The following is a 13570-nucleotide window of genomic DNA, read 5'->3' as shown; positions in this document are numbered from 1 at the left end:
GATATAGAATCATGATTCTCAGGTCTCTTGGAGTTCGACTCATGGTAACTTCACTTATCTGGTGAAAGAAAGCAAAAACCCTTAGGTTGTTCATGGTTTAGTAAGAAGGTACGTGAACAATGATATTATCAAACAAGTTATTAATCCAAGCTATTTGCAATTTTCCTTTTTTAAATGTTAAATGACATTTGTGCTTTTTCACTCCACCTACAGCTCTATCACAGCGACAACCTCAGCCAGAAATAAATAATGACAGAATTTTACACAGTAGTGAATTTTAAGTTCATTATTTTATGATGGATACTGCTAGGAAGGAATCAAGAAGATGAAACCAAATAGGTAACAAACAAGAAAAGGTGCATGAGTGGTCCTTTCATCAAAAAGTGTAGCTCCTCCATAATCTTGACAAACTCCATCCATTCAAGTAAAAATATTGGACCAAGCAACAGAAACGTAAACAGCAGGATCAAACCTCCAAGAGCAAAGCCCACAAGGTTTCTAGTCATGCCCGATAACCACTCTAGCACGTCCACTTCCTGTCATATTGCCATAATCATAATTCATAATTAGAAATTCAAATGAACAAAATGAAATCCATAACCTGATAATGAGTTAATGACCCAAGCAAGGGGGTCAAAGACTCAACTTTTCATTATATATTGAATAGCTTGCTATAGATGCAAATTTATGCAAATAAGTATTCTATCTGGCGTCTCTTAGAGTTCGTCAGTCCAGAGAAAATCCCAGAAAAGGGTGGACCTTTATTTGAAAGAGGACAAAGTAAAGCACCATATTCCATCAAACATAAGATGCCAAATAAATTAAATGTATTCTGGTTCTTTTTCAGCAATGCAACTCAACATATTGGAACACAAAGTTTGGTCTGAACATCCATCACTGTACTAGTTTCCAGTATGTTGCTATTCTACAGCATGCATATCTCACTTGCACAATTCAAGCCCTCAAAACCAACATATTAACTAGGACTAAAATTGGCAATGTCATTCTGGCAGTGTTCTCCAGATCTAAAACATTGAAAACTTGTTTACGAACATCTAGTGCAGTTCCATAGAATAGTGGCTTATGGAGCTCATTCGGGATTGAACTGGAAATAAATAAAATAAGTTGTAGAAAACATTTTAAAGGGTCGCAAGCAAGCTGAGAGTCATCCTAAGGAATCTCGAGGCCCTCGAGATAGCTCTGGTTAAAAAAACCTCTCCAAGTCTGGAGAAGTCATGCAGTCATGCTTTCAGATATTTTAAGCCGACTTTGAAGGCTATAATTCATGCTTCCGGATATGAGTAGGACCCAAGCAACATAAGTACATAACTCACGGGATGCATCGTATATGAGACCATTTGAAATCATTTTCATTTCTAAGGACCGATATATGGCAGCCTTTGGTGCCAGTTTGAAATCAAATTAAAGCTATACAATGGCATTAAAAGTAAACGTAGACGGTCCCAACCACCCTGAATCGTCCCAATTACCAAGTCGTCGCTAGGCCCTTGAAATTTGAAAATGTCTTGGATAAAAAAAACATCATTGGCTTTGGAATAGTCCTGAGACCTGAAGTAATCCCAAAGACTATTATTTTGGTACGTTTTAGGAGCCCGAGCATCAGACTTCATGAGATGCATCTTGGGGTCAAGGGAGACCATTTGATAGCATCCTGGAATCATAAGGTGGTGCGGGGTGGCCTCTGGAGGTAATTCTGGTTGGATGGTAGAGATCTTAAATGAAGTCAATGCAGAGGCTCCCAACCACCCGAGAGTCATCCCAAGATATCCTAGAACCCTGGGGAAGCTCCTTGATGAGGAAAAGATATCAGGGTCTGAAGAAGTTCATATTCACTAGCTTTGAAGCTATACAATACACACTTCTGGGACCTTTTCGGAACCCAAGAAGACTATCTCAATTCTCAACTTCTCAAGGGATGCATCTTAGGGTCGTAAGAGATAATTTATGAGCATATCCTAGCGTCAAAGGTAAGAAGTGGAAGCCTTTGGAGCTATTCCGGGTTGGAATATAACTATGTTCAAAAAGGATATTATTGAATTTGTCTCAAACATAAATTTTCAAAATATCAATTTTTTGTATCTTTTACTAATAGATAATAAGAGATATTAATAGTCAAAGTAAAACATGTAAAAAGAACAAAGGGAGCATCTTAGAAACATAATAGTGTGCCACACATTACACATACAAATTCCCTAAATTAGATTTGGTGTACTACACTATCAATTATGCAAAGAGAAATAATGATGCACAGGAAGTGTTGAAAATTTAAAAACGTGGACGGCAGGATTCGAACCTGCGCGGGCAAAGCCCACATGATTTCTAGTCATGCCCGATAACCACTCCGGCACGTCCACTTCCTGTTAGAAAACCTCACAGGCAGAATACTACTGTCCACAGATAATAAATTACTCAGAACCCAAATGTAATAATTAAAATACAGAGATTTCAGACTTCTAGTAAACTCAATGCTAAAACATAGGAAGTTCTTGATAGTAGATACCTGGATGGGGAAAAAACGACAACAGAACAGTACTGTCTCTATCACATTCATCTGATTATCTCTGGCTGGAAGTAAAAGCAAGGATGACATAATGCCAATAAATGCACATTTCAGGTTAGGTTTCAAGAATTGCCAATAACTAGAATTTTGGTAACGCTACAGATTACAAGTTTACTTGCCAATACGTTGTTCTCCTGCCAAATGAATTCTCATTAATGGTACCGAAGCCACAAACCAGCAATTGATCCAGCACAAAATACGGAGCTACAGGACATGCTCTTGCCATGTCAATGTGCTCAAAATCTGTGACAAAATGAACTTTGTAAAAGAGCAAGCACCATCCTAACTGAATATATACTTTTGAGCAGTAAAGAAAAAAAATTAAAACTGACCAGCAGATACGTGGACGGCAGGATTCGAACCTGCGCGGGCAAAGCCCACATGATTTCTAGTCATGCCCGATAACCACTCCGGCACGTCCACTTCCTGTTAGAAAACTTCATAGAAACAATACTGTCCAGAGTTAGATAATAAATTACTCACAACTTAAACGTAATATCATATTAGGATTCAGGAATGTAAGATTTCTAGTCAACCCAATGCTACAATTTAGAAAGTTGATGACAGTAGATGCCTGGATAGGGGAAAAAAGGCAGCAGAACAGCACTGCCTCTATCTTATTCGTCTGATTTTGTCTGGGTGGAAGTAAAAGCAAATAACGTAATGTCAATAAATTCACATTTCTAGGACGGTTTAAACAATCGCCATAACTAGAATTTTGGCAACATTACAGATTACAAGTTTACTTGCCAATATGTTATTCTCCTGCCAAATGATTCTCATTAATGGATACCCAAGCCACAAGCCACAAACCACTACTTGATCCAGCTCAAAATACAGGTGTTACAGGACATGCAGTTGCCATGTCTGTTCTCCAAATCTGTGACAAAATGAACTTTGTTAAAGAGCAAGCACCATCTCAACTGATTATATACTTTTGAGTAGTGAAGATTAAAAAATTAAAATTGACCAGCAGATACGTGGACGGCAGGATTCGAACCTGCGCGGGCAAAGCCCACATGATTTCTAGTCATGCCCGATAACCACTCCGGCACGTCCACTATTTCTTAGAAAACTTCATAGAAAGAATACTGTCCAGAGTTAGATAATAAATTACTCACAACTTAAATGTAATATCATATTAGAATTCAGGATGTTGATTTCTAGTCAATCCCAATGCTACAATTTAGAAAGTCGATAGTAGATGCCAGGATGGAGAAAAGGCAGCAGAACAGAACTGGCTCTATCTTATTCGTCTGATAGTCTGGCTGGAAGTAAAACCAAGGACGACATAATGCAAATAACTGCACATTTCTGGCTGGCTTCAAGAATTGCCAAAAACTAGAATTTTGGCAACACTACAGATTACAAGTTTACTTGCCAATATGTTGTTCTCCTGCCAAATTGATTCTCATTTATGGTACCCAAGCCCCAAACCACCGATTGATCATGCTCAAAATACGGGAGTTACAGCCTTACTGGACATGCTGTTGCCATGTCAATGTTCTCCAAATCTGTGACAAAATGAACTTTGTTTAAAGAGCAAGCACCATCTCAACTGATTGCATACTTTTGAGTACTGAAAAAAACAAAATTGAAACTAACCAGCAGATACGTGGACGGCAGGATTCGAACCTGCGCGGGCAAAGCCCACATGATTTCTAGTCATGCCCGATAACCACTCCGGCACGTCCACTTCCTGTTAGAAAACTTCACAGAAAGAATAATACAGTCCAGAGTTAGATAATAAATTACTTACAACTTAAACGTAATATCATATTAGAATTCAGGAATGTTAGAATTCTAGTCAACCCAATGCTACAATATAGAAAGTTGATCACAATAGATGCCTGGATAGGGAAACTGGCAGCAGAACAGTACTTCCTCTATCTTATTTGTCTGATTTTGTGTGGCTGGAAGTAAAACCAAAGATGACATAATGCCAATAAATGCACATTTCTTTCAAGAATCGCCAAAAAATAGAATTTTGGTTATACTTGAGATTACAGGTTAACTTGCCAATATTTTTTTATCCTGCCAAATGAATTCTAATTTATGGTACCCAAGCCCCAAACCACCAATTGATCAAACTCAAAATACGGGAGTTACATGACATGCTGTTGCTATGTGAATGTGCTCAAAATCTGTTTCAAAATGAACTATGTTTAAAGAGCAAGCACCATCTCAACTGATTACATACTTTTGAGTACTGAAGATTACAAAATTAAAACTGACCAGCAGATACGTGGACGGCAGGATTCGAACCTGCGCGGGCAAAGCCCACATGATTTCTAGTCATGCCCGATAACCACTCCGGCACGTCCACTTCCTGTTAGAAAACTTCACAGAAAGAATAATACAGTCCAGAGTTAGACAATAAATTACTTACAACTTAAACGTAATATCATATTAGAATTCAGGAATGTTAGAATTCTAGTCAACCCAATGCTACAATATAGAAAGTTGATCACAATAGATGCCTTAGATGGGGAAACTGGCAGCAGAACCGTACTTCTTCTATCTTAGGGCCCGTTCGGTATCACTGTGGTTTTCTGTTTTTTGGTTTTTTGATTTTCAAAGTAATATGATATAGGTCCTATAATGAATAAAAAATTAGTCAAACTTATTGGGAACATGATGATTTTGAAAACTAACAACTAAAAAGTGAAAGCCACTTTTTCTGGTTTCCTGTTTTTGGTTTTTAGTTTTCAAAAAAACAGAAAACTGAAAACAAAAAACGATAACGAACGGGCCATTATTTGTCTGATTTTGTGTGGCTGGAAGTAAAACCAAAGATGACATAATGCCAATAAATGCACATTTCTTTCAAGAATCGCCAAAAATAGAATTTTGGTTACACTTGAGATTACAAGTTAACTTGCCAATATGTTTTTATCCTGCCAAATGAATTCTCATTGGTACCCAAGCCCTAAACCACAAATTGATCAAACTCAAAATACGGGAGTTACATGACATCTTGTTGCTATGTGAATGTGCTCAAAATCTGTTTCAAAATGAACTATGTTTAAAGAGCAAGCACCATCTCAACTGATTGCATACTTTTGAGTACTGAAGAATACAAAATTGAAACTGACCAGCAGATACGTGGACGGCAGGATTCGAACCTGCGCGGGCAAAGCCCACATGATTTCTAGTCATGCCCGATAACCACTCCGGCACGTCCACTTCCTGTTAGAAACCTTCATAGAAAGAATAATACAGTCCAGAGTTAGATAAAAAAATTGCTTGCACCTTAAACATAATATCATATTAGAATTCAGGAATGTTATTAATGCAACTTTCTTTCAAGAATCGCCAATAATAGAATTTTAGTAACACTTGAAATTACAAGCTAACTTGCCAATATGTTTTTATCCTGCCAAATGAATTTTCATTTATGGTACCCAAGCCCCAAACCACCAATTGATCAATCTCAAAATACGGGAGTTACATGACATGCTGTTGCTATGTGAATGTGCTCAAAATCTGTTTCAAAATGAACTATGTTTAAATAGCAAGCAGCATCTCAACTGATTGCATACTTTTGAGTACTGAAGATTACAAAATTAAAACTGACCAGCAGATACGTGGACGGCAGGATTCGAACCTGCGCGGGCAAAGCCCACATGATTTCTAGTCATGCCCGATAACCACTCCGGCACGTCCACTTCCTGTTAGAAAACTTCACAGAAAGAATAATACAGTCCAGAGTTAGATAATAAATTACTTACAACTTAAACGTAATATCATATTAGAATTCAGGAATCTTAGAATTCTAGTCAACCCAATGCTACAATGTAGAAAGTTGATCACAATAGATGCCTAGATGGGGAAACTGGCAGCGGGACCGTACTTCCGCTATCTTATTTGTCTGATTTTGTGTGGCTGGAAGTAAAACCAAAGATGACATAATGCCAATAAATGCACATTTCTTTCAAGAATCGCCAAAAATAGAATTTTGGTTATACTTGAGATTACAAGTTAACTTGCCAATATTTTTTTATCCTGCCAAATGAATTCTAATTTATGGTACCCAAGCCCCAAACCACCAATTGATCAAAGTCAAAATACGGGAGTTACATGACATGCTGTTGCTATGTGAATGTGCTCAAAATCTGTTTCAAAATGAACTATGTTTAAAGAGCAAGCACCATCTCAACTGATTACATACTTTTGAGTACTGAAGATTACAAAATTAAAACTGACCAGCAGATACGTGGACGGCAGGATTCGAACCTGCGCGGGCAAAGCCCACATGATTTCTAGTCATGCCGATAACCACTCCGGCACGTCCACTTCCTGTTAGAAAACTTCACAGAAAGAATAATACAGTCCAGAGTTAGATAATAAATTACTTACAACTTAAACGTAATATCATATTAGAATTCAGGAATGTTAGAATTCTAGTCAACCCAATGCTACAATATAGAAAGTTGATCACATTAGATGCCTAGATGGGGAAACTGGAAGCAGAACCGTACTTCCGCTATCTTATTTGTCTGATTTTGTGTGGCTGGAAGTAAAACCAAAGATGACATAATGCCAATAAATGCACATTTCTTTCAAGAATCGCCAAAAATAGAATTTTGGTTACACTTGAGATTACAAGTTAACTTGCCAATATGTTTTTATCCTGCCAAATGAATTCTCATAGGTACCCAAGCCCTAAACCACCAATTGATCAAACTCAAAATACGGGAGTTACATGACATGCTGTTGCTATGTGAATGTGCTCAAAATCTGTTTCAAAAAATGAACTATGTTTAAAGAGCAAGCACCATCTCAACTGATTGCATACTTTTGAGTACTGAAAGAAACAAAATTGAAACTAACCAGCAGATACGTGGACGGCAGGATTCGAACCTGCGCGGGCAAAGCCCACATGATTTCTAGTCATGCCCGATAACCACTCCGGCACGTCCACTTCCTGTTAGAAACCTTCATAGAAAGAATAATACAGTCCAGAGTTAGATAATAAATTACTTGCACTTTAAACATAATATCATATTAGAATTCAGGAATGTTATTAATGTACATTTCTTTCAAGAATCGCCAATAATAGAATTTTAGTAACACTTGAGATTACAAGTTAACTTGCCAATATGTTTTTATCCTGCCAAATGAATTCTAATTTATGGTACCCAAGCCCCAAACCACCAATTGATCAAACTCAAAATACGGGAGTTACATGACATGCTGTTGCTATGTGAATGTGCTCAAAATCTGTTTCAAAATGAACTATGTTTAAAGAGCAAGCACCATCTCAACTGATTACATACTTTTGAGTACTGAAGATTATAAAATTAAAACTGGCCAGCAGATACGTGGACGGCAGGATTCGAACCTGCGCGGGCAAAGCCCACATGATTTCTAGTCATGCCCGATAACCACTCCGGCACGTCCACTTCCTGTTAGAAACCTTCATAGAAAGAATAATACGGTCCAGAGTTAGATAATAAATTACTTGCAACTTAAACGTAATATCATATTAGAATTCAGGAATGTTAGAATTCTAGTCAACCCAATGCTACAATATAAAAAGTTGATCACAATAGATGCCTGGATGGGGAAACTGGCAGGAGAACAGTTCTTCCTCTATCTTATTTGTCTGATTTTGTGTGGCTGGAAGTAAAACCAAAGATGACATAATGCCAATAAATGCACATTTCTTTCAAGAATCGCCAATAATAGAATTTTGGTAATACTTGAGATTACAAGTTAACTTGCCAATATGTTTTTATCCTGCCAAATGAATTCTCATTTATGGTACTCAAGCCCCAAAACACCAATTGATCAAACTTAAAATACGGGAGTTACAGAACATGCTGTTGCTATGTGAATGTGCTCAAAATCTGTTTCAAAATGAACTATGTTTAAAGAGCAAGCACCATCTCAACTGATTGCTATTTTGGGTACTGAAGATTAAAAATTAAAACTGACCAGCAGATACGTGGACGGCAGGATTCGAACCTGCGCGGGCAAAGCCCACATGATTTCTAGTCATGCCCGATAACCACTCCGGCACGTCCACTTCCTGTTGAGTAGTCCTGCAAAAGCATACTTGACATAATCTAAACTCGATCAAGGGATAATGTATAAGCCAAACATGTTTGAATGAAAATCACATGTGCAATATAATAAAAGTTTCACATCCAAAGGGTGGATGAAACCAGAAAGGAAATGACTTGTTGCCATAAGTATTGGTGAAAAATATAAGAACAAGATTCAAAACTGAGAGCCCACAGGATTTCTTGCCATGGCTAAACTCCAGTAATCATTCCAGATGTCGACCAGATTTAACAACAGGAAAAGGCAACCTTTTTCAGCAGAAATTAGATAAATGAGTCTGTCAAATTGACACGAATATGTTCTCTCTTGAACCCCATATCTTACAAAATAAGAAAAAATGTCAAAATTTCTATTGCAGAACATGCTATAATGATTTTGAACTACAAGTATGGCAACAATGCCACTCAGAATAGCCTCTCTGTGTCACCAATTCCTTGGTACATTCAAGTCTTAAACCAAACTCAAGAGTCAGAAAATTTGCAATCCGCAAATATGAAAGTTAAAAAATAGAACATCTGCATCTAATTCTTGTTTCACTTAAAAATGCTGACTATTCTGACTATCAGCTATCAGGGGATCATGAAACAGTCGCAATTATTATAAAAGATAATTCAATTGTCTCAGATTAAGCTCTTTACTAATTGGAAAACAAGACCAGATCATTCTACAATCAGAAAACACATTGCATCCATGGTAACTGTTCGTTTCTTCCACAACATTAAAACACTGAATCATAACCATAACGTGTGTCTCATAGCTAGAAGACTTTTAATAACCAAAACAGGTCTCTCTAGAGCAAAACGAATCAAAGCCGCTGAATTACAGGGTCTAAGACTGTAATTGTAACAGTTCAAGAGGATCATGCTAAAAGAATAGTAATACTACTTAAATAATAAGCCATAACATAGCATTTCTATGACTTGATTGTATTAAAAAAGCGAGAGTATGAATCCTTATTCCTCGCCGACGCCTCACTTTCCTCAATTCAGCGTTAGCCCCATTATCTTAGCACCAACTATCACTGTAGTGTATATTACTAGTACTTATTACAATGAGCTTAATCCACATAATTGAACAGATATATCTTAAACAAATATATACTTCATATAACACAGATAAACTGCATGATTGGTTATTACATGAAATGCGGAATTAAAGAGAACCAATTTTAAATTTAAAATGGTTCTCAAAAACATCTTATTATACCCCGAAATGTAAATTACTATAATATATAAGCAAATATGGATTCACTAGCTACGAATTTACCTCCAACTACGAAAATACCCAAATTTTTTATTTGAGCGAGCATTGCATACTAGTCAATAAAATTGAAAATTATTAAACGAATATTTAATGTTAAACTACAAAGAATCTTAAAACTTAAATAATATAGTAGAACTAGTCCTAAACAAACCTTCGAATTTTTGGAATAGTTGAAGTTTTCCTTCAATTTCTTTCCACCAAAACGTAACTTGAATTGATGCTGCAAATACGACATCAAAAATAAATTGAACTATTTAGATAGGAAAAGAACTGGTATAAAATCTGTACTCCATAGAAAGCGATGGAATTTCCCTTGTGATCGCACCAAATTCTACGGATTGGAAGATGGGAAGTTAGGGTTACAAACTGTTTCTTTTTTTTCTATATCGAAAAGGACTCTTTAACTACAATAATACAAACTTTTGCAAAAGTTTGTATTATTCTAACTAGCTTTCCACCCGTGCAAAAATGCACGGGAGGTTTTATGTAGAAATGGTTTGGAGCCGTGTATAATGTGCGACAACATCATTTTGTATATTAAGTAGTTGTTTTATTCGAAATATATTGAATCCGTGATTATTAGAATCCATGTATTTAAGATTAAAAAATATAAAAGTAAAATTATATTTAATATATATAAAAATCCTTTGTTATAATATTTTAAACTTTAAAAATATTGTAATCGTGATATATACATTTATAATTACGTAAATGAACAAAAAAAACACATTAAAATGTGGGGGAATACTTTGTTTATAAATTTAAGATTTTAGGATGTTTCTCCTAAAATCATGATTTGAATAGTAGCTGTTGATTTCAAGTTTTCATAATCATATCGTGTATTAAAAATAAATTTAACGATTGACCCGTATGTTCAGTGATTGATGTAGCTAATGTCATATAAAACATGTGACCACCAACTTTTTTTTTTTGCTTAGCAAAGGTTTCTTTCTCTTAGTTGGTTTTAGGTTGTAACTGTTGCTCTAATTAATATAATTACTTGCTTAGCAAAAAAACTTCTTAAAACAAAAAAGAATGAAGAAGTTTTGTTCTGCCTATCGTTTTATACAAGGCTCATATAAAAACACAATGTGAGCACTACTGTCACTCAATCATGCAACAACTTTCAACTCCTTGCTTTCTGCATTTCCCTCAACTCTCTCTCTTATTAAACTATCTTATTACAAATTTATTTTTTTAATGATATGATTATCCAAATTGTATTAAAAAACAATCTCAAAGTTTATATAGCATGATTTTCATCAAATGAATGGGGTTATCTCTAAATTTCTAAGTGAAAAAATTAATTTAAAAGAAAATCACTCAAAAAATTATACAAATATGGCATATTTTTCTTGATTTGCCTTTTATTTCTTAATCACCATATGACCTGTTCTTTTCCATATTCTTTTCGATTTTTAGAATTGTATTGTAGAACAATTTCAAACTTCTATATTTACATTCCAACATACTCGTGAATGAGGTGTATCTCGTAATTTTAGGTTGAAATATTTATTATGGCCTTGTGATTAAAAATTTAGAAACTTGTAATGAGAATAGTTTAAAACTGGCTTACGACCCTTGTGCTGAAGATTATGACTTGTGAATTATCTATAATTAGTAGTATGATTGTTCTTATTTATTAGAATGGGCCTTATAAAAAATGGATCTGCTGAGGGTCATTTATTTAACTTTAACTAACTTTTTAGCGGTAAAACTTGTCTCATAGATACTTTAAACTCACGTAATTTTATGCCATTGTTCCTTATAGTCAATTTTAAATGTCTATATCAATTTCTTTACACACAAAAACAAAGTATAGCCCCCCTAATACCATGGTTCTCATGTGTGAGTGGACATAATTTATGCTACTAATAAATTTGATCGAAAATTTTTAGTATAGGTTTTTGACCCCTGCAAATTACATGGGAATGATAAATTAAGATTTTATGATAGTTTCGCCAAAAATATGTTGTAAAGTTCATAAATATTTACCGAAATATTATAATTAAGCCTATGTATTAAATATTATTTAATCAAAGTAAAGAGTGATTACGTTTTTCATCATTTATAAAAAAAAACATGTGAGTTAATTTATCAAATAGACAATATATTTCATTTTTATATCTTTCATTAAGACGCTCCTTATGAAATTGAGATCTAGATTTCGAGCACCAAGTCAATAACTCTTGTATATTTTTAGTACTGAAATTATGATTGGTCGTACTGTTAGATATATCCAATAAAGGGCTCTTATGAGTTAACATATAATTTTTTTTCTTATTGTTATGTGCACAGTCCACAAAATATTCTTCAACTATATAAAAGCATACATCATATATCAAGTACGTACATTATGCATAAAAAAGAAAAACCAATTTTTTAACCTGATAATTAGTTATGTATACATAAAAAATAAAACCATGTAATATGTTTAAAAATTGTATTTTTTTTATATAACCTTAATATCAACTTATACAATAAGATATCAGACTTTATTTTCAACTCTTTATATCAAGCTTTATATACAATACTTTATAAGTTGTTACACTTTATAGCAAACTTATACTATGGTTTGTATTCAGATTATTCAGGGAACTTAAATGAGATAGATTCTTTCTTCATCTTCCTTATATTTATGTACCGTATATTAAACTTCTTTATGAACAATTATCCATTACCAACCGCCATTCTTCTTCCTCTTCGATTTTCCATCAAAACCCTCCAAAAATTAAGTCCAAAAAATACGCCTACTCATCTTCTAAAATCTAGAGACTTCAAGCAAATCAAATTACAATCTCTCATTTATAAGTAGCTACATTTTTATACTTTAAAGCCACAAATTATCGATCAAAATTATACTCCAACATCTTGAATTGTTATCTTCTCAAGTCATCGATTTTTGCAACAACAACAATTATAAAACTCACGCATGTGGGTTTTGTGAAGAAATTAAGCCTTTGATTATCTTTATGTTTTTTGCATTTGAAGCATGGTTACTATAATCCCTTAATGCAACCAAGGTGTACATCATTCGATCTACAAAGTGAAGAGATTTAAAGACCGCATGCAAAATCCAAATCTTGAAGGAGTTGGATTAATGGAGTTCGAAGAAATTTTCTAATGGGTCAATAGGTTGGAAATATTTGGTAAGTTTATTTAAAATAAGTTGATATTCGACTAATTATGATGAAATTTCCATGATTGTATGTTTGCATGTAGTTTTTAGCAATATAGATATATCTTATAATTATAATACTAAAATGAGTCATATGATTCCTAAAATATTCCTAAAATTGATAACAGTGAGTGAGAAGAATCAAGATTCAAATTATTTGAAACAATAACATGAGGTTGAAATGAAATAGTGAATATGCCAATCTATAGAAAATATTCTAATTTATTACAGTTAGTGAGTGAGAAATATATTGAAAAAATCAAGATTCTAAGTTTTAACAGTTAGTGAAAATTAATTTAATTTATAGTATATACTGTCATTTAGGAATTTAGAATTGAGATTGAAATTAGGATTAATGCACATTTTAATTTTCTGGACAATCAGTTTATATTAGGGTGTGATTACATGAACATCTTATATAATAACATTTTTTACCTTTATTTTCCGCAACTATAATAACAATTCTTGGTGGGTGAATT

At 34.4% G+C, this 13570-nt stretch overlaps 1 long non-coding RNA gene and 11 other non-coding genes across 12 annotated transcripts; all 12 read right to left on the bottom strand.

The window, feature by feature from the left end:
* Positions 1–208: 208 nt before the first annotated feature.
* LOC104903838 (uncharacterized) lies at positions 209–10299 on the bottom strand. The gene is made up of 12 exons (XR_008967658.1): positions 8522–10299; positions 7415–8000; positions 6788–6891; positions 6159–6263; positions 5677–5781; positions 4817–4921; positions 4187–4291; positions 3582–4095; positions 2697–3461; positions 2522–2582; positions 2315–2408; positions 209–536 (listed from the first exon to the last, which is right to left on the bottom strand). It is a non-coding gene; the product is annotated as an uncharacterized LOC104903838 (long non-coding RNA).
* On the bottom strand, positions 2294–2375 carry TRNAS-AGA (transfer RNA serine (anticodon AGA)). The gene has a single exon. It is a non-coding gene; the product is annotated as a tRNA-Ser (tRNA).
* On the bottom strand, positions 2923–3004 carry TRNAS-AGA (transfer RNA serine (anticodon AGA)). The gene has a single exon. It is a non-coding gene; the product is annotated as a tRNA-Ser (tRNA).
* TRNAS-AGA (transfer RNA serine (anticodon AGA)) lies at positions 3561–3642 on the bottom strand. Its single transcript has one exon. It is a non-coding gene; the product is annotated as a tRNA-Ser (tRNA).
* Positions 4196–4277, bottom strand: TRNAS-AGA (transfer RNA serine (anticodon AGA)). Its single transcript has one exon. It is a non-coding gene; the product is annotated as a tRNA-Ser (tRNA).
* Positions 4826–4907, bottom strand: TRNAS-AGA (transfer RNA serine (anticodon AGA)). Its single transcript has one exon. It is a non-coding gene; the product is annotated as a tRNA-Ser (tRNA).
* Positions 5686–5767, bottom strand: TRNAS-AGA (transfer RNA serine (anticodon AGA)). The gene has a single exon. It is a non-coding gene; the product is annotated as a tRNA-Ser (tRNA).
* On the bottom strand, positions 6168–6249 carry TRNAS-AGA (transfer RNA serine (anticodon AGA)). Its single transcript has one exon. It is a non-coding gene; the product is annotated as a tRNA-Ser (tRNA).
* On the bottom strand, positions 6797–6877 carry TRNAS-AGA (transfer RNA serine (anticodon AGA)). Its single transcript has one exon. It is a non-coding gene; the product is annotated as a tRNA-Ser (tRNA).
* Positions 7424–7505, bottom strand: TRNAS-AGA (transfer RNA serine (anticodon AGA)). The gene has a single exon. It is a non-coding gene; the product is annotated as a tRNA-Ser (tRNA).
* Positions 7905–7986, bottom strand: TRNAS-AGA (transfer RNA serine (anticodon AGA)). The gene has a single exon. It is a non-coding gene; the product is annotated as a tRNA-Ser (tRNA).
* TRNAS-AGA (transfer RNA serine (anticodon AGA)) lies at positions 8531–8612 on the bottom strand. Its single transcript has one exon. It is a non-coding gene; the product is annotated as a tRNA-Ser (tRNA).
* Positions 10300–13570: the final 3271 nt, after the last annotated feature.

This window comes from Beta vulgaris, chromosome 9 (assembly GCF_026745355.1).
Source record: "Beta vulgaris subsp. vulgaris cultivar EL10 chromosome 9, EL10.2, whole genome shotgun sequence".
Lineage (NCBI taxonomy): Eukaryota > Viridiplantae > Streptophyta > Magnoliopsida > Caryophyllales > Amaranthaceae > Beta > Beta vulgaris.
This window is presented reverse-complemented; position numbering and strand designations above follow the sequence as displayed.